Source organism: Schistocerca piceifrons, chromosome X (genome assembly GCF_021461385.2).
Source record: "Schistocerca piceifrons isolate TAMUIC-IGC-003096 chromosome X, iqSchPice1.1, whole genome shotgun sequence".
In the NCBI taxonomy this organism is placed as follows: Eukaryota; Metazoa; Arthropoda; class Insecta; order Orthoptera; family Acrididae; genus Schistocerca; species Schistocerca piceifrons.
In genome coordinates, this window is record NC_060149.1 from 872,885,703 (window position 1) to 872,907,700 (window position 21,998).

The 21,998-nt window shown below is 40.4% G+C and overlaps 1 protein-coding gene across 2 annotated transcripts in view; it reads left to right on the plus strand.

Moving 5' to 3' along the window:
• Positions 1-21,998, plus strand: part of LOC124721571 (polypeptide N-acetylgalactosaminyltransferase 16-like) — a 555,752-nt gene that overhangs the window by 187,610 nt on the left and 346,144 nt on the right. The gene's annotated exons all lie outside the window — the stretch shown is intronic.

Consider the following 21,998-nt stretch of genomic DNA (forward strand, 5'->3'; position numbering starts at 1 on the left):
AACTGGAAGTAAATGATCTGTCTAATTTTCCAACTGTTGCTATGCTCCGATCTGGCTTAACTATCGCCGAAACTATTTACCAAAACACGAAAGAAAATTTGGACCCCTATTTGGAAGAAAGAAAAAACAGATTTGCAGATGTCAGAAATATTCAGCTGCTGTTTCATTCTCGTAGAGAACCCTTGGCATATTGGGCATGATGATCTCAAATTATTCTGCCAATTTGGATTTCCCAAAACTAATTTGCTAAATGAAATAATCGAACTTCAGCATGACACACAGCTTAAAGATCTGTTTATAGAACATCATGAAACACAACAGTACACTGAATTTTGGAAATGTGTGCCTAACAATCATAAAAATTTACGAGACTGTGCACAGTTCATTTTAACACTGTTTCCTTCAACTTACCTTTGTGAAGCTTCATTTTCAAAAATGAAGTACCTGAAGAATAAATATCTTAATCGGTTGTCCAATCATTTAGAAGACCCAATGAGGATTACATGCAGCCCAAACGACGCAGATATAGACGACATAGCCAAAAAAGTTCAACATCACAAGTCACATTAATGAAAAATTGTATATTTGTATTTACGTTTGTTTTGCAATTATAATGAATAAAAACCAGATTCAATAAGAGACCTGTAGCTTTCTTATATAGCCTGTTGCATGTGCAGTGCATCTGTCCTTTACTTATTTTTTAAATTTCTTATTTATTTCTACATTTTTGAAAGTTTGAGGTTAATGCAATTATAATAAAGTTTTTGTGGCCATTTGAATAAAGTAATATAATATTTTAATCATACATCTATCTCATCTTGCATGAAAGTACTTTAAAGTAAATTTCAGGAACAAGATCACTGATACCAGATTTGTTTCTGGTAGTGCCTCAAAATTACTTATGATTCCCTTCTTTCCCTTCACTCTTCACGTTCCCCTGCCTAGCTACATGAATATTGTAAGATTATGCAAGTCATGGGAATTTTATTTTCATAGAGATAATTAAACTGGAATGAATTAGTCAGATGTACTCTATGCTTTTTTCCAGTTTATTGAAATTTGATCAGAAGCATTTTATGCAGTTTTCAACACTCGTAAACATGCTGACAGTCACTCTGTGAAAGTCTGTGAATGACACATGTCATCATTGATTCATGCTACCACAACGATTATTCCAGTCGGTCTCAACACTCGACTCCTGTGAAGACTCACTAAAAATGCAATTGTTGACAACGTGACATAACTACTCGTATGTGTCCTACGAATATATCCCTCATAATCTAATAGTTGTCAAACCGGCGGACGGGTATTTAAAAATCTTTTTCCCTGTATTGCAGAATTTCAGTGTCATAAACATGGCTTATTGTTGTCAGAAACTCAACAGCAATGTTATTTGGCGAAGGAGTCACATACATCCTACAGTTGCGAGTGGTTTGTTCCCGAGAGTACTATTTCATTTTAACAGGTGCTAATGTTTACAGTTTCTGAAGAACGATAAATGATATATATAATGATATAAATTATATAAAGAATAGATGGTTTGCAGCTGTCGGTTGTACCTGCCTCCTTCGTCAAATGAAAAATATACTGGAAGAATTGTAAGTAGGAGCGCGTAAAGTTGTTCTATCAACTTCACAGGTACAGGGGCAGATAGATTTGTCGTTGCGGTGGGAGGGGACGTAATAATGGAAATGTTTTCTTGTTTGTTTCTCAATGCTGACAACAAATGGGTGTGTGTGCCTCGTACTAATTATCTGCTATTGTATCAGTCTTAAATGAAAGTGCGTTGGATTCATGAATACGCATTATAGAGATGGTCATTGCGGTACATATTTGTTAAAAGAAATAATTAGTCATTAGCTCTTAAAAATGTATGTGTATGTGTGTGTGTGTGTGTGTGTGTGTGTGTGTGTGTGTGCGTGTGCGTGTGTGTGTGTGTGTGTGTGTGTGTGTGTGTGTGTGTGTTTATCTTCCACGTCTCCCCCTAAACCCTCGGATCGATTTCAGCCACACTGTTACACATATTATTTTCAATCTGTAAATAAATATTGTGGGGTAAGCAAAGGCAACGTCTTATTGGGGCGGGGGATGCTAAAGTGGAGGGAGAAGGGGGAGGAGGACATGGACACATACAGAGGGGGTGCGAAATGGACAGATAAAGGGGCGAAGAGATGGTGATGTAATCTCCTCACGGAAAATTACCCTCTACCACGCAATAATTAATAATGGTCAACCAAATCATCCACATGTATTTACGTTTGAAAAGTATCTGCTCAGATTTTCTAGTAATATATGCGCCGACAACTCGTCGACGCCAAGGTATTTTTCTAGTACGTTTATTCTTTGGAACAACAGAGGTACAGAAATGTATGCTCCATGGTTATTATAGAGAGAGAGAGGAACAGCTTCGGAAGTATCGGTTGGAAGATTGTCGGATTGCTAAAGGAGATTTATTTACTCTTCTTCGCGCTAAAGCGAGCTAGAAAAGTTTGTGCCGCTAGCGTGATAGATAAAGAGAAAGAAAAACCTGTAAAAGAAAATTACATGAGACTTGGAACCAACAGAAAACGGAACATGTACGGAAATGGATTCAATATACAATTTTCCTCAGAAATAAGGTTTGTGACCATTTTATTCTAGAGTGAATGACGAATGAATTCTCTGTCTGAACCATTGTCTGGGCCCTGTAATTAATTGGGAAGTTTCAGCTGTGACGAAGAGAGCCTGCAATCTCTGAGTTTTTTGAAATCGTCCAAAAAGGCTTCGTCCACATCTGAAATTTTAGATCTGTCGTAAACTGAACGAATTGTTCAAACGATCGATTTTCCCAACTGAATGCAGCGCTTAATAATAATAACAAATGTAAAGATCTTTTCTAGCAAGCCAGCCGCTGAATATTAAGACGAAGGGCTCCACCAGAGATTCTACTAGGCTGATTTCACGTAAATAATATATTTAAACTGTACACAGATAAAGGACAGAGAGAGAGAGAGAGAGAGAGAGAGAGAGAGAGAGAGAGAGAGAGAGAGTGAGAGAATCCTCCATTAGCATAATTGTTTCTCTGTCTTTTCACGATCAGCCTAACTAGAAAACACGAAGCCCTGACTTTATTGTACCGATTTATGTGTGAGAGGGAATGAGCGATAAAGGCGACAGATACACTTCTGTACAGACAAAACATTACACCAAGTTAGCGGCAAGCTGCATTCACATAGACTTTCATCATTTACAAAAGCAGAGTAGAATTCATTATAATGGCCAATCCGTGACAGGACACGTTTTTGGACGTTGTTAAAATAATTTTGTTCTCTGTTTCATGTGAACTACGACGAGACAACTTAACTGGGAAAAGAGAAGAAATACTCGCAGGCAAATTAAGTGGATCTACAAATAAAAGCAGCACGCTGGGCGCAGAAAAAAGGCCAGATCTATAATTTTTTATTAAAGCTTGCTAGTATTGAGGAAGTAGACGTAGATTTGAACATTTACTAATTGTGTTCATGCAAGACGTAGTTTGATTGACCTGCTCTAGTTGCATTTACCTGTATAAGTACTATAAGAAAGTAGCCACAGAAGTATTCTTGTGTGAAGGGAGATATATACATATTGACTGTAGAACATTTATATGGTTTTAACTAGGGCAATGTTTAAGATGAGTCAAGCAGAACAGAGCAACACGCAACAGCCTTCAGCTGTGAGGACGGATAATAGTGATGTAGTAAGAAGTGTTGTAGAACCAATAGCTACAGATAGTGCAATAGAACGCCCGGTAGACACGGCTGGAGATGTAACAGCAAGTATGCAACATGGATTAGATCCATTAGTAATTATCATGAGACAGATGCAGATGATAACCGAGAGCATGAATAATATGAAAATCGACATTAATGCGAAGTTAGCCTCAGTTACCGAGGGGCAAAATGATTTGAATGCGAAATTAGCCTCAGTTACTGAGGGGCAGGAAAATCTGAAAGCTGAGATTAAGCAGCAGTTACATGACAGTTTTTCCGAATTAGAGCAGCGGATAGAGGCGAAGACAAAGGAACTTAAAGATCAGGCCGAAGAGACGGAACGAAAATTAACTGCACAAGTAGAATTGGTTAAAGCTCAATGTGAGGAATCTACTCAACGCGTACGTGTAGAAATGAAGGAGTATGTGGCTATTAAGATAGATACCGTACGGGAACAGGTGGAAATGGTTCCGCAATTAGTACAAAAGCAAGATGCCATGTCATGTGCAATTGCGCAATTTCCTGAATTGGCACGTACGCAGACGAACCTAAAGGAAAGTGTTGAACATCGGACCGAACGTCAAGACGTTATAGACCACTAAATTAATGTATTAACGGGTAAATTATTCGAAATCACATTAGAAAACAAAAGGCTAATGTGTGAAAACGTTGAGCAAAATGTTAAAGCAGCATTCCAGAGTCTATGCGGCAAACAGGAAGAGAATTTGTTTGCGAAAGGACTTGAGGAAGTGCGACAGCAGTTAGGTGCTGATTTCGAGCATTGGAAACAAACGATAGAAGAGTCGATACGCGTTTCACAACAAGGCTCAGAACAAATGAATACCGGCCAGCAGCAGAAGTTGGCAGCGTCTGTAGAGCCAGTTACTGCACATTCGCACACGATACCGACTTGTGTGAGTAACTCGAATATTAAATTGCCACGAGCTAGTTGTTCGCGTGAAGTTTTATCTGACGGAGATTACGAAAGCCTTTGCCATGCCGAAGAAAAAATGATAAAGCATCGGCAATTCCAGATTTTTAACACTGACAAAAGGGGGGTCCATCCGATTGTTTTTATCCGAAGTTTTAGAGGAGTGCTACCCAGAAATTGGTCGCAGTGGCAGAAAATCAGTTTCGTGACTGGGTATATACAAGGTTCGGGGGCGATCTGGGCCTCGGACATGACTTCTGTTTGCTTGACATATGACGATTTTGAGAAAGCGTTTTTAGCAAAATTCTGGTCAGAAGGGGTACAGGAACGCCTAAGGCAGGAGGTGCTCTACCCAGAGCCTTTCTCTTTTTCAAAAGGAAGCCTTAGGAAGTATTTTGAAAAATATATAAAAAAAACTAGATATTGGGACAGACCTATGCCTTTGCCAGACATAATAAACATACTTAAGGCAAGATTACCAACTAACATCCGGAATCAATTAATTTACGGGAACGATAAAGACTTGGATTCGTTCCTCACGACGTTAGATCATATAGACATTATAGAAGAGAGCAACCAGAAAGCTCGTAACAACAGATTCCAATATAGGGAGATAGAACCTCCGCCAAATGGTAGGCAAGGGAACGCACAGAGATCGATAAATAGTGGAGAAACCCCTCAAAATCTCAATAATAATACCGGCAATAGTCTTGCGAGGGGCTATCCAAGGAACAACAGGAATGGGAAACGATACAATCCCCTATGGGGGAACGAAAGGAATTTCAGACCGCAAGCCTGGAACAATAACAGTAATAGAAAGTGGAATCAACCGGGGGGAATAGATTCAAATAACCAACATCAGTGGGGACGGACATCTACGAATCAACCGGTAATTACCGAAGTGACGGACGATGTCAACCACCGGGCGAATCAAAATCCAACAAACTTGTAAGGACCCACTCGTGCCCCGGAGGAGCGGTCAACAATTGGTTGAGGGGCAACAGGATATGTGTACCCATGCTAACGTATAATGATGGACGATTACTGGCAGATGAATTGACCGAGGACTTAGAACTCCAAGATGAGGATAAGGAACAGGTGGCAGTAGCCGAAGTGCAAGTCATTTTGGAGACTGTACCTATAGTGGCGGTTTTGGACACAGCTGCAACCACGAATGTTATTTCGGAGGCTCTATTCAACAAGATCAGAAATATAAGACGAGTACCAATTTTTCCAGTTCAAAATTGCAGAATAATAGGCGCCGTTGGGGCTAGATCGGCTAATATAAAAGTGCAGTCACTACTTAGTGTAGAAGTCGGAAATGTAGCAATATTAAGCACATTCCTTGTTGTAAAAAATTTGGTGGTAGACTGCATTATAGGAGTCGACAGCCTACGTCAACACGGATGCAGAATAGATTTTAAAACAGGAAAAATTTGGTTAAATGTAAATAAACAAGAAATTGAGTTGGACTTGTTGAAAAAGGAAAGCCTTACCAGAAAATATAATAGTGGGATCAGTGTGCAGGTAATCAGGACTGCACAAAATTCTAAACAGCACGTAAATAATGAGTTCCAAGTCAAAGGAGACTTCGGTCAATTAGTGTATGAGAAGTTAAAGGAATCCGACTGCATTATTGAAGAGCAGAAGAAGCAGGTCAAAGAATTATTATTAGTGTATGAAAACGTGTTTGACGAAAGGCCAGGAGTTATTAAGGGATACATATGCCATCTCTACGTTAAGCCACACGAAACGTATTGTAGAACTTTCTATCCTGTTCCCTGGAGGTTAAAGGCTCAAGTTCAAAAAGAAATAGATCGCATGTTGAAATGGGGTTTGATCGAACCCTCTACAAGCCCATACTGCTCCCCATTGTTGGTCGTGCCAAAAGCAAAATGAACGCTCGTAAAAAACATAACAATAAACTGTGTGTGTAGTGATAGAAACCTTTAAATTGAAATAGTTAATCAGTGACATAGAGTATAGAAATAGTGACTAACTATTATTATCGAGTGTTGTAAAGAAGATAGTGGAGATAGGCTTCACCTGTGGTTTGGGTGAACATAGAACTTTAGCATTGCTAATGTCATCAAGAATGATTAAGGATCTAACTGACCTTCAAGAAGAATGAAATGTTTCCCGCAAATGACGCGGAATAATCAAAAGAGGTTCATGTGAACGCTTACATGTGTAAACGTGTGAAGGGATGTGTTGTGGTAGTGAATCGTGAGTGACGGTTAACGCCGCAAAGATTATTTCCCGCGCAAAACAGTTGACGTCGGCGCGAGAATTAAAATCGATATAGACGATACAGATATGCTTTGTAAGAGACTCGCACCAAACGCGAGGATAAACTGATTCATGTTGAACTCTAAAAGGAATAGGTGTTATAATTAGAAGTTAAGAGTTTTTAATTTATTAATGAATGATTAAAGAAAGTAATATTCATAGATTCAGTAGTACTTTAATGGTTCGTGTTCGTTTGGGAATTTTGTGTTAAAAATCCATTTTCATATATGAGCATGGATGAACACCGTATGAATCAGAGAGTAATTGAAAGAAGCGAATCCGCATTCCTCAATGCTAATAACTTTTACATTTCAGCACTCAAGCGAAGAAATATATGTATTTAGAATAACAAGTTTTGAGTATAGCTAAATTATATGACTTATCAAGGAAATATGGATGATGTCTTGGTATAAAATGAACTACACTTTCCATTATTCGATGATTTGAATCCAAAATCTATAGTAAGTTACATGAATCCTTTAAATTACGAAGAACAAATCAGTGATAGAAAATGTGTTAGAACTTTTGGACTTATAAGCACAAGTGGGGAGGCAAAGTCAAAAGGAGTATTCAAAAGGGAGTAAATCGGATGATGCTTTTGGCAACATCATTAGTTAATGGTTGAATTCCTTGAAGTACGTCGTAACAAAAAGGATCCATGAAGCCATAAGGATTTTGCTTTCAAAAAGGAGAATCTTGGACGGTGCAACCTAATCAGTTCTCTTACAGGAAGAGTTTTCCTTTTGGTCATTGCTAATTCTTTTGGAATGAATGTTTCATGTGAATTCGAGTATCCCTGTTCTTTCTACTCTTCCCATTGTGGGCCGCGTAGAAGATCAACTACAGAGGGGGCCGCGTAGAAGACCGACTACAAATGTCGACGTCGGGGACATGCAAGACCCGGGGGAGTTTAGCACCGCAAGATATTGCAGCAGGAGCAAGACTGTAAAACGAGAATTCACGTTATTTATTGTAAAACTTTTTTTTTTTTTTGCTAGAGGCACAAACCACTCTTCTCCAAATCGTGATACAAATTGATCCCTGTCTTTCCTTTAGAGATCTATTTCAAAATTATATTTTTTTTTCTTCTATAGGCTTTCCTATCTTCTATGTACCGTAGGCTGGGGGTCTAGGCTTAAGAGGTTTTCCAAGGTTTCCCTGCTTAAGAAAGTTCCCGAATGGGTAGACCCTGACATCAGTTCATGAAAGATCATCTTCCTTGGTTGTGCACAGCAAATATAACACCTAGATGCACGTAAAAGCAATACAGCCGCGGTACCGGTCTCTTCATTTCTTCTGTCTTCAACATTTCTTTTCTTCGTCTGTCTCAAATATAATATTCTTTTTCAGTCGGAGGACTGACAATCGTCACTTCCGGGTTATCCACGCTAATAGATAGCTCGCGAAGTGTGTTCGGTGGATCAAAATTGAGCTCATAAACTTCACTCGCTGCGAGGGGCATTGTAATCTCCCCAGGGAAAATTACCCTCTACCACGCAATAATTAATAATGGTCAACCAAATCATCCACATGTATTTACGTTTGAAAAGTATCTGATCAGATTTTCTAGTAATATATGCGCCGACAGCTCGTCGACGCCAAGGTATTTTTCTAGTACGTTTATTCTTTGGAACAACAGAGGTACAGAAATGTATGCTCCATGGTTATTATAGAGAGAGAGAGGAACAGCTTCGGAAGTATCGGTTGGAAGATTGTCGGATTGCTAAAGGAGATTTATTTACTCTTCTTCGCGCTAAAGCGAGCTAGGAAAGTTTGTGCCGCTAGCGTGATAGATAAAGAGAAAGAAAAACCTGTAAAAGAAAATTACATGAGACTTGGAACCAACAGAAAACGGAACATGTACGTGGATTCAATATACAATTTTCCTCAGAAATAAGGTTTGTGATCATTTTATTCTAGAGTGAATGACGAATGAATTCTCTGTCTGAACCATTGTCTGGGCCCTGTAATTAATTGGGAAGTTTCAGCTGTGACGAAGAGAGCCTGCAATCTCTGAGTTTTTTGAAATCGTCCAAAAAGGCTTCGTCCACATCTGAAATTTTAGATCTGTCGTAAACTGAACGAATTGTTCAAACGATCGATTTTCCCAACTGAATGCAGCGCTTAATAATAATAACAAATGTAAAGATCTTTTCTAGCAAGCCAGCCGCTGAATATTAAGACGAAGGGCTCCACCAGAGATTCTACTAGGCTGATTTCACGTAAATAATATATTTAAACTGTACACAGATAAAGGACAGAGAGAGAGAGAGAGAGAGAGAGAGAGAATCCTCCATTAGCATAATTGTTTCTCTGTCTTTTCACGGATCAGCCTAACTAGAAAACACGAAGCCCTGACTTTATTGTACCGATTTATGTGTGAGAGGGAAAGAGCGATAAAGGCGACAGATACACTTCTGTACAGACAAAACATTACACCAAGTTAGCGGCAAGCTGCATTCACATAGACTTTCATCATTTACAAAAGCAGAGTAGAATTCATTATAGTGAGTGAGGGAAAAGTCGAGATGGACGACAAAGGGTGAGGGAAGAAAGAGACAGAATAACATAAGATTGTAATAAATACATATCTAGCCAATGCCAGGTACCGCATCTAGTGCGAAATAAAATTAAGGCTGTTGTAGTTCAGTCAAGTGAGTTGAAGAAAAATGACTTTCAAAACATGTAGAAAACAGTTGTGATCGTGTCTCATGTTACATAATACATTTAAGTATAAGTCCATTTGCTGTTATTAACCATCTGTTCACAAAGGCAACGCAGCAACATTTCGTCGGGCAATTAACAGTGCTACAGTTTACAGGTCATTGCGGGTGACAACAATCTGGAACAGAGAACATTCTATATGTAGTGGTCCGAATGGTATCGACTTTAACGATAATTGCTAGAAAGTCAGTGGCAAACCTCTCGCTTCTTTACTATAGCTAGTCTATTGGAGGTTCATAACACACCATTTACGTGATTTGCCGGTTAATAAAAAGACCTGGAAATCTTAGGCCAGAGGTGCCACATCATATTGTTAGTTTTGGCCTTTGAGCAAAACAGTTTGACGACAACTGTTCTGCACTGTTCTCGCACGTTTCTGTCAGATGTCACTACTCAGATTCGACAAGAACGTTGAGGAAATTCCTTGGTTGCAATAAAACTGGCATTTCTTAAATTCGGCGTATTCATTACTATATGTATTGCCATTATTATTATTATTATTATTATATTAATTATTATTATTGTTTTATATTGCTCATGTGCCATACAAGTTGTGATTTTGACTCACTGAGGATGTCTGGCTAGATGTAAGAGAGCGCCTTAAGGCCCTAATCTTGTCACGTGAAATAAATTCATAAATGAAGAAAATAAGACTACATACAATTAAAACTTTTAGATGCCACGTGCTGGAACAGGTCATTGCGGGTGACAACAATCTGGAACAGAGAACATTCTATATGTAGTGGTCCGAATGGTATCGACTTTAACGATAAGTGCTAGGAAGTCAGTGGTAAACCTCTCGCTTCTTTACTTTACATCTCCAATTAGAGATCCTGGTTGACCAAGTTCAGCACGAATAAGTATTCTTATTGATGTTCCTACTATTCCTGCTCATGCTCCAAATAGGAAGTATAAAGTACCAATTCATGTCATCAGACCAGACAGACCTCGATAGTGACACTGAGAAATGATTTTAAAGTTAGTTTATATCTGTTTCTAGAGGTCATCTTTATTGCTTACAGGACGAGCATCAAGAGTGTGTCAACTTACCGAATTACTAAATCTTACACGTTTTTAATGGGTGACATTCGTGGGGATGGGTACCCTATGGAGAAAGTCTACTGTCATGTACAGTGTCGTACAGAGAAGTGGTCTTGCACATTTCTTGCAAAATATGAACGGATATTGTTCTTATGGAAAGCGGTTTCTGGCATACGTAGAAGGTGGAGAAGGACGCTTAATATTCCCACATCATGGAGGTAACTGGAGACGAGCTGTCGCTCATGTAGGAGAATATGAAGAAAGAAATCGATCGCCGTTTTTTTGGGGAATTACAAAAAATCCTCCTTGTGCTATGTAGATAACTCACACTGGAGATAAGTTGCAAAAATATGGGCTCTACAACTTCGTTGATGAGGTGAATACTAAGATCACCCAAAATCGGGATTGTCAGTTATACCTAATGACGTCCCAGAGGATCATGTCAAGCACTCGTCCTAGTGAGATGCAATTATGCACTTCTGTTGCGTCTCTAGTGAGCTTTGTCACCGGTGTAAGACAATCTGAGGCGTCACTCGTCAGAAAGGACAATTTCTTTCAGGTCAGAAAGTGATTATCTCCATTGACGAGGCTATCGTTTTTAGAGGCGTCTTTTTCCTTAGCATCAGGGATATCCCGGCTTAGATGAATACTCATGTAGCGTTCATGTCACTCTCTGGTGAACTTTTGAACAGCTGTAGCCTTGCTCCAATGTTGTCCCGTCGTTAGACTGAACCACCATGTTCTGTCGTTACCGTTGTGATTCAAGTGACTGTTCTCTCACACTGACGGTACTTTCTGTTGCCCATTGATTAGTTTTTGATTCTTTCGGTTTTATTTACTCCTTGAATTCGGCACATTCATTACTATATTAACATTGCAGTCTACTTTAGTACATTTCTCTCAGATGAGCTATATCCTTAATTCAAATTACGTACAGGTAATACATTCCGTGCATTGAGTATCTTGTAAACTAATTAAATGGCTTAACTGTTACAATACTGCAATCGAATTTGGAAGGTTTGTTAATAAAAAAATTGTCCGCCCCTAGTTATCTACGTTTTCTGCGTTTTTAAAAAATCCGTTCAGGCAAATACACGAACGATGCGGAAAACCTCGACGGCTTTCCTGCCCCTTCGCTGTACAGTCTAAGCTTGCGCGCTGTTCCTCATGACGGGAAGACGTTAGATCCTAAACTTTCTTTTGAAAGTTATATAAATTTCCTATCGTTTGCTTCGTTACTCCATGGTGCTGCGATGTCCACGAACAGTTGTGTACAAATGGACGTATTGGTGTGTATGGAAGCTTTGATGTGTTCTCTTGTAGCATTGGTGAGTAGAACAAGAAGGAAGACAATTACCGGTACACCATTTACACAAAACAGTGATAAGCGAATTAACGATAGTTAGAATCACATTGAGTCCCCACCAGCTGGCCTCATGCGGACATCTCATAAACATTCGTTGACCAGCCACAGCATGGTTAACACGTCGTAATAGCGTGTTGGTCCACCTTAGACCTCATAAAAAATTGCAGCTGGTCGTGACATCGATTTTGAAAGTCTTTGGAACGTGACTGAAGAAACATGGCACGAAATACCGACGTACAGGTAACAGCTCTTGTAGATTAAGGGAAAGGTGTTTGCGCATTCTGAGCTGACTTTCTGAACGTTTTCTCTAGGGACGATATCCGCCAAATCTAAGACAAGTTTTAAATTAGGCACACTGGACTCGCATTTGGGAGGACGACTGTTCAATCCCGCGTCCGGCCATCCTGATTTAGGTTTTCCGTGATTTCCCTAAATCGCGCCAGGCAAATGCCGGGATGGTTTCTTTGAAAGGGCACGGCCGACTTCCTTCCCCGTCCTTCCCTAATCCGATGAGACCGATGACCTCGCTGTTTGGTCTCTGTCCTCAAACAATCCAATCCAATCTTAAATTAGAATTAATGATCCGGTTCATTAAAAATGTATCGAGGAATATATAAAAAGCTTCCTGCTTGGCAGTGAATGATTGTTTTTACGTATGAAATCAACGTATTTTAATAAAATCCCTTTGAGTGTTAGGCTTTGTTATAATGAAACACTAAAACAACTGCCGGCCGGTGTGGCCGTGCGGTTAAAGGCGCTTCAGTCTGGAACCGCGTGACCGCTACGGTCGCAGGTTCGAATCCTGCCTCGGGCATGGATGTGTGTGATGTCCTTAGGTTAGTTAGGTTTAATTAGTTCTAAGTTCTAGGCGACTGATGACCTCAGAAGTTAAGTCGCATAGTGCTCAGAGCCATTTTTGAACTAAAACAACTGTAAAGTTGACGTCTCGATCGTCTTTGCACCGGTTCTCTTCAGGGCGACTAAACAGCTGCAGTTTGGCCGCCCTTTAGAGAACCGCTACAAACATGTTCGAAGTGTCGGCTTTATAACTGTGTTAGTGCTTCACTATAGCGCAGCCTAACATCCACTGGCCGTCAAAGCATACGTACCTCTATGAAATACACTTATTTTTTATGCATGCAATTTGTAGATTTCATTCGAGATCTGAGACACTGGGAAGACAGCAAAATAGCCACATGTGGTTGACACAGCTCGTTTATTGAATACAAAAAGTTTCCTGCTATAAATTTCTTTAGGCGTGGGAATGAATAACCGAAAGTCAAAAGGTCCCAAATTTGACTAAGAAGAAGGATGTTCGGGCAGGTCCCTTAGTTTTCCGTTTCTTGTTTGAAGTGGTAGGTCAGAGTCTCTTCCATAGTAAAAAAAATTGATATAAGTGGATCTTTATTTCAAAACGGCCGAAGAAGAACAATTCCCATTTCGCACAAAACTACACATAGTCAGTCCGAGTACAAACTCGAGTTGAGGAAAGAAATCGGTCGTGGCCTCGTCTGAGTAAACTTTGTCCTAAGAGATTTACGGAAATCGGGGAAAATATTAATCTGGATGTATTAGCGGGAATTTGAACCGCCTTCCTCCCGAATGCAAATCTAGTGTCTTAACCACTGTGTCACCTCGATCGGTAAGGTGTGCAATATTCCAAAACCATTCATCAGTGATGCAAATGTCCGTAACAGGAAAACGTGGCGTCGAAGCCATAAAACCCGGACTTTGGAGCAATGAGAGAATGTCATTTGGTCGGATGAATCTTGTTTCACACTGTTTCCAACTTCTGGCCGAGTTTACGTCCCAAAAGTGAACATGGCGGTGGTAGGGTGGTGATTTGAAAAGCCATATCGTGGGAGTCGATGGGCCCCACGGTTACTCCGCAAGGTCGCATTATTGTTAAGGATTATGGGACCATTTTGGCTGATCAGGTTCATCCCACGGTACAATGTTGTGATTCTATGTCACAAGATGACAGAGCCCCAGCCCGCATCGACCAGGACTGGTTTGTAAGCACGAAATGAATTGCTGCATCACTCCCGGCCACCACAGACACCAGATGTCACAGTATTGGGCTTTTGTGGTCGGCTTTGGAGAGAAGGGTGCGTCATCGCTATCCACCACCATAATCGTTACTTAAACGTGCCATTATTTTCAAGGAAAAATACTGTAAGATCTCCTTGGAAACCATACGGGACCTGTATTTATGCATTCCGAGACGACACGAAGCTATTTCGAATGCCAACGGGTTTCCTCCAGCGTATTAGGCATAATAATATGTTGTGTTTCCGTAAGGTGACCATATTTTCTAGATTCAAATGCGGGACATTAACATATTTCCTAGGCCCAAATCCGGGACACATTAAAAATTTTGCAAAATAGGCTATATTTATTTATTTATTTGTTATATGAGAAAAAGGTTTCAATTACATATAATAAAGACAAAAATCAATTAACTTTGTTACAAATAAAAGCACATTTACTTCTTATTAATGCCTTCTAAGATGAATGAGTGTGATCAGAGCAACTGTATTTATCAGTGCTGTGAATTTTCTTTATCAAGTCTGTATTTTTCGCAACATATGAAAAATTTGACACAAGTTTCATCATAATTTACTCTACTTACTAACATTGCTTTCATGGTTTCTACAGCCAACTGTTTTGTCACTTGTCCATATATTGTTCATGTGGGAAAATACCCTTTCAGTAGCAGCATTAGTGCCAGGAAGGCAGAAAAGAAACTCCACTAGCTTGAGTACATTTGAGAATGGCACATGATTCTGGCTGAAATGAGAAATCATCTCAACCCATCTTTGACCTGGAACAGTGTTGTTGGCACAACTAAACTTATCAAACGTAATATGCCATAACACGATGTAACACAAAATTCAATCTGATATAATATGGCGCACGCAGATGACAAATGGCAGTATTATAGAGAGCAGCATACACTGCGTTGACGACGCCAAAGTCAACGAGAGCGTATATTACTGTTCGTCTGTTCGATGGTTCAAATGGCTCTGAGCACAATGGGACTTAACTTCTGAGGTCATCAGTCCCCTAGAACTTAGAACTACTTAAACCTAACTAACCTAAGGACATCACACACATCCATGCCCGAGGCAGGATTCGAACCTGCGACCTGACTGTAGTGCCTAGAGCCGCTCAGCCACCCCGGCCGGCTGTCTGTTCGAGTTACTTTGTATTTCGTCTCCATGTTTGCCATAAAACCTCCTCTTCCATGGCTAACAGAAAATATGCAGATTTCTTCCTTCTTCGGGTTCGAGTTACGGTTAGAACCGTTTCGACCGCGCGAATGGCTTCGAGTGCTACTTTTTCCCAGTTGCCGTGGTCTCTGGCTGCCCATTAGCTGTTCGAGCTGCGGCCAACACGTGTTTGCACAATAGAAACAGTTTGATAACGCTTTCGACAGTTTGTGGTACCCTCTTGTCAAACAATTTCCCACCATAACTAAAACTAATAATAAAATATACCAATACAGGCGACATGAATGTCTAATTCGGGACAAACAGGTGTCCCGAACTACCTTTGAAAGAATTCGGGACAGACACTCAGAAATCGGGACTGTCCCGAAAAAAACGGGACGGATGGTCACCTTAGTTTCCGGCGTTTCCATATTTTTGTTCAGCCCCTGTAAGTAGACGTAGATTTTCTTCTCCGGCACTGTAGTCTGCATGTGGACTCGTGTGCATCTTTTGACTAGATCAGGAAGACCAGCTGTGCAGCGTACCTAGGAGTGACGAGAGAGTGTGCAGACAGAGAGGCGTGGCTGCAGCCGAAAAGCGGGGGGCACCTCTGGGGGCCTGGTGGCCTCCGCGAATCTTGCCCCCGCCACTGCCGTGTCTCCACATCCTTCAACTCTGCCTGGCTGCGCGCAGGTGTGAAAGGCACACTCCTGTCGAGGTCTGGACAGTCTCAAAGAATCAGTCTTTACTCGGTACTGAGTACAGCAAAATCAGCTATAAGCTGAAGCCAGCATATATGACTACAAAGGGGTCGTTAATCTCGTTGGCCAGGAGATTATCAAACTGGACAGCAATTCCTTATAGCATGGACAAATATTATACTCTGATATTTTTTGGAAAAGTGTATGAGGCTAAAATTAACTTTCTATCACATTTTACATTCATTACAATATGAAATTGGTTACGATTCCAGTACTGCACATGATCATTGACTTTGAGAAATTAGTACGCTATAACGAGAGCAGTAAATGTCGTGATCTGGAATCAAAGAGCGCTGACATAGGTTCCTTGCAAATAGCGTTATAAGAGAGCCCACAGAGCATCGACAGTGGACGCTGAAGATCCGTGATGGACATGTTGCCGACTAACGTTATGCCAACAATTTACAAGTGCCTCTATACTCTGCAGGCCACCTATGTTATGTCTAGTGTATCACTGTCACTTCCTCCATCTCCCGTTGCAACCGCAAATGGTACGCGGGTATAGTCTCCGTATGAATTCGTCTGTCAGTCTTACCTGCTGAGCGTCCCAGACTGAGGAACTATGCTCAGATATTGGTCAAACGAAAGTTTTGCAACTTGCCTTCTTCACGTATGGACTATATTGCAGAGCATTTTTTCCATGCTGCTGAGTATGGCATCTGCCTTTCCACGATTATTTTTACCTGATCACTGCTCCAGATATTTATAGAATGTGACTGTTTCCAGTCATCGTCCAGCAATCACGTAACCGAACAACAGCCGGTATTTCCACTTATTCGTGCTCAGTACCTTATATTTCATTATACTGAGTTCCAGTTGCCAGTTTCTGCACCGAGCTTTGATTCTCTGCACGTTTTTCAGCATTTCGATACAATTTTCTAGCATGGCGACTTCTACATACGTACAAACATGATTGTCCCACGCTAGTAACGTTGTGCAACAAGAGGGGCACATTGCCAGAAGAGAACAAGTTCCAGGTTTCCTGCAGAGACAGTTCTGTTGCGGTACGGCCAAAAGGGGCATCAGAGTGTGCGATTCAAGATATATGGCTATTGAAAACGTATTCTAAAGATGACGTATGTGCGACACCAATATTTTGTAGACAACGCGACGAAGTTGTACACAGATAGACCGTGAAATTATGGCGGTATGTGGAAGAAATGCAATGTCACGTCCAACCGTAGTGAAAAGGCGCCAGCAATCTGATCGAGGGCGCACAGACCTAGGTGATGCTCATCGGAAAGTCCAGATCTTACACCGTGTCATATACATCTATTCGGCAAGCTGAAAGGACTACTGGGGGGAAAGAGATTTTCCAGTGATGTCGATGTTCACACAGCGGTTGTGGAAAGGGTCCGTGGCCAAGCAACGGATTTCTGTTGTCGAGGAACTGAACGTTCCGACCGATGATTACAGAGTACGTTTAAGTACGTCACATCTTCCGAAAGACGAAAACGGAACTTTGGAAACAGTTTTTCGCTGTCATCTTTACATGTTAAGCTCTGAAGGGGATTTGCTAGCCCAGTTAAATAAGGAGTCTCGAAAACAGCTGTTCCAGTTACTGAATTAGAGAGCACAGTCGCTGTATCTCTTCACTTGAATATTAGAGATAGACATGCTCAGTCTAATATTCCTGTTTCTCCTGCATTGCACAGTAAGTCACTTCTTCCATATTAGTTGAATGTTATGAAAACGAGACGTAACTTGAGAGCCAAAGCATGTTTCAAAAACTGTTGTGCGTTTAAATGGGAGCGAAAATCGATTGTGGAAGTGGAAAACTGGCAGCTAGAAACGGATTTCCATAATCGATTTTGGAGTGTTTACATGGCCAGCCAGAAACGGTATTGATAAATCGGTCTGCGAAATCCGGTTTTGGGAGCGCATGTAAATGTATTAAATGAGATTTCGTGACTATGTTGAGAAACAGTGTCATGTATCTGCGAACTTTGAAGCGTAGTACATCATTAAGTAACAGTTATTTGGCCTTCCATAATAATGTGTAATTTAGTTTTTGAAGTCCTATCGACACACCATTCGTCCAAAAAGTTCCGAAATTGATTTTATTCCTAGCGTATAAGGGTCGTCAGCGCTTTCATTGTGGTAGCAGCCTGATCTAACAACCGTAAACAACAGATGTGCATTGCAACAGTCAGCTGTGAGCAGGTGGTGTTAAGCAGAAGACGTGCTGCTTAATGTGTCAAATTGTTGTGTCACAAATCGCAAATGAGCAACATCTTTAATCTCCAAAATGTTTTTAAGAAGAGAAAAATGTGTGCGAAGCTTTTCCCGAACACCTTGACTCCCGAACGAATACAACGACGCGTGGACGCCTGCGCGACTTGATTGAAATGCAAAACGCGGACAATTCGGTTCTGGAAATAAACATCACGGGTGACGAGACTTGGTGCTATCAATACGAACCCAGCACAGGACGACAAAATGCAGAATTTTTCGTGATTGGTCGGCGCTTTGGAGACATAACCGACATTCAAGTCAATGTGACGCACACTTTGCACCACAGCCAAAAGAAGAGTCTTTCTGACAATTTCACATGGTTGTATATATGAACAGTGTGCGTTGTACTGAAGGGGGGGCGGGGAGGGGAGAAACTATATTGAGCATCTGAAACATTAGAATCACCATCTTAACTTTCATCTATTTTTTTTATTAATCTACTCTCGAAACTATTTGGATTGATGCACACCATCATCCTTGAACAGCTTCATGTAGGTTCTGGCGTTATCCACTAGGTCACACATATTGTGAACAGTAATGGTCATATAACACTCAACATCTAATTAGTAGGGAGACAGGTCGTTTGGTTTATTAGTGAAAGATAGTACCCAAAACGACGGTGGTGAGTGACATGTTCGCTGACTGTGCAAGAAGGTAAACTGTTGTACTCATCATTATTTGACGAAGGCTGCACATTCACTGTGATATGAGACCAGGCTCTGCCCTACTGAAATGCGAGAGCTATTTGGAAAGTAAACTCCGATAGGTCTCGAAATGGAAACGACAGTGAAAATCCGATGAAGCTTACCACAGATGTTTCGGGTATGCCTGTCGATCGCGTCACATCGCTCTTTTCATTTCTGAGCACACAATGAACACGTAAAGCTATTTATAACAATAGTGTCTCCCTCCAAGTACGGGTGCCCACTGCGAGATTACGCTTAACTTCATGCAACCCCACATAACGCACCTGTCATGCATTTCCTTCTTCGCGACAATTCTCGTCCGCACACTGCAGGGGCAATGAGGATGCTCCTCTAGCGTTTCTGATGGAATGTGTTTGATCACGCAACATACGAGCTCAGACTTGGCGCTCTCTGATGTTCATCCCAGCTCGTATGAACCGCTGTCTATGGAGACAACATTTTGGCTCAGACAACGAACTGCAGACCAGCATAGAGACGCAGAGGCGGCTGTCTTCTATGACGAGGTTATTGGAAAGTTGGTACAACGCTACGAAAAATGTCTATGTCGGAGTGATAACTATTAGAGAAGTAGCTGGAAGGCGAAGCAAACTGTTGGAAATAAAACAGTTTTGCCTGTGGTTTCCATTTCGTCGACGTAGGCAGGTGTACCCTCAATGCGGCAGTCGAGTGTCGAGTCAACATTGAAGCTGTACAGCATATCAATATTATGCAGACAGAATGTCACTCGTCTCATGCTGCGATTACACTACGTAGCCCAGTATCCGCTCGTCGCTGCAGACGCTCCCCTTCTGTCCTCTGGTTTCACACACATATTATTGTCGCAGCAGCAGCATTTTCTAGATCCAGTTGTTTTGTTCTTGTTGAAGATTCTCAAATACTGGTACTGCACCTTGATGTTGTCGAGACATACTGGCCCTTACTTTCACGTTTCTACTTCGTTTGATGACTCTCCAGTGACTGGGCTTGGCGTAATACGTCTTCTGTGTTTGGATTCATTAACTCACTTTTGGCGCAAACAAACTGCCAAAACAGGCATTTCAGTAATGACAAGTTTCCTGTTTGGCTTGCATAAGATTATTTTCAGGACTATAACATCGTTATTCATGCACCTTATATTTTGTTTAAGACAACAAAATACCGTCAAATGGGGTAAGTAGAACCAACTTACAATTTTAAAAGAAAAAATTGATAATTTTAAAAAGCAATATGAACATCAAAATTGTGTGATTTAGAGGTCTTGTGCCTAACTTTAAACTTATAATTCGATTTGAGGCCTAGCTCATGCTTATGGCACAAAAAAATAAAAACTTGGTGTTTCTGTTAACCCTGCAGAGAACAAAAACAGCAGTGTTAACATTTTTTTTCTATTTATTGGTCTTTGGGGTAGATAGGGACCTATCTGGTTCAACAAAGTTCCCTTCAGTGCAAAAACTAAAAATATTGCACGAATTTTGTTTTTTTTTCTGTTTTCCAAATAAATAATGTTACATCTCTAAGTACTGTATTGTAACATTAAATTGATGAACTTAGTTTGTTCGTTGATACATTAAGTCACTGATATCATGTTTAAACATGACGTCTTTGAATCTACAAGTCGTACATGCAGAAATAACAAAGAGCTTTTGAACAACATCTCCTTGACTAAGAAAGGACTCCTCATCTGTTAAAATAAACGTGGTTGATCAACCCTGTTTTTGTTTCCTTCAAAGAAGACGACATAATCTTCGCGTTCTAATGAACAAATATCACTTGCATAAACTATAAGTGACTACTTACTCTTCCCGTGTACTTTAATCATAGCATAATTTCCTGGGTTGAGAATGGTACTTGGTGTCTCTTCACTTGCGTCAAATTCTTGATATTCTGAAGAAACATTGACAATTACTGTTCCTATTCACCCCCCAAATTCCGAAAACAAATCCTACGGTTTTAATCAGCCGAAACACAAATCAGGTTAAAGTGTACTTCAAAAATGAACTTTCGATTAATGAAACGCAATTGCATATTTCCTTACGATGTACTTAAACTAAAACAATGCTATTTAGATTAATACTTACAAAAAAGGTTTGAAATAAGGAAGTTCAGCACCAGATGTTTGTCATAGAATGAATAAATCATCAACTGACACTGTCGCCAAATTTGAAATTAATAATTTCCCTGTTAGACTGGTTGACTGGCAACCTACACAAACGAATCTTTGAATCATATTCCCATTTGTCTTCCGACACTATAGCCTAGACATTTTTTTGGAAGTTTCGTTTCTATTCATCCCGCTGTTTATATTTTCCCCACTTTACGATACAATCCCATTCGCCAGTCTCCCATGAGATTCAGTGTTTACAGTTCTGAAGTTAGTATGTTCGTGTATCTAGGTCTCTTTTTTTAATGATGTTTATCTCGGTACGAGAATAAGAGACATTACTTAAAAAGATTCCTTTAATTACTGCACATTTCAACAGTTCATATAATTTTCATAAAAGTGAACCACTGCCTGCGGGAAAACAGGAAATGCCGATTAATCGAGACATTTGAGATGTGTTGATATAAACGATGTAGCAAATGAGGTGAACGGATAAGAAATGAGGAGGATCTTTGCAAAATCAGCTAGGAGATAAACATGTGGAGAACAGGACAGGGATAAGGGAGAAGATGGTAGGACACGTGTTAAGACATCAAGGAATGCCAGCCATGGTCTTCGAGAGAGCTGTAGAGGGTAAAAACTGTAAGGAAAGATATCCAACAAATAATTCAGGAAGATGGGTGCTAGTGCTGCTATAAGAGGTGGAGGTTGGCACAAGTGAGGAATTCGTTGCGGACCGCATTAAACCAATGAATAGACTGATAAGCCAAAACGAAACATTTTCGAAAACATTATCGAGTGAAATGATACTGCACGGGCTGGATCAGTACGAGTTTAAATGCATGCTTTGGGAAGATTTGATTACATGACACCCTGTTGTGCGCTAATAAATAGAGATCAACAGGAATGCCATAAGATTCG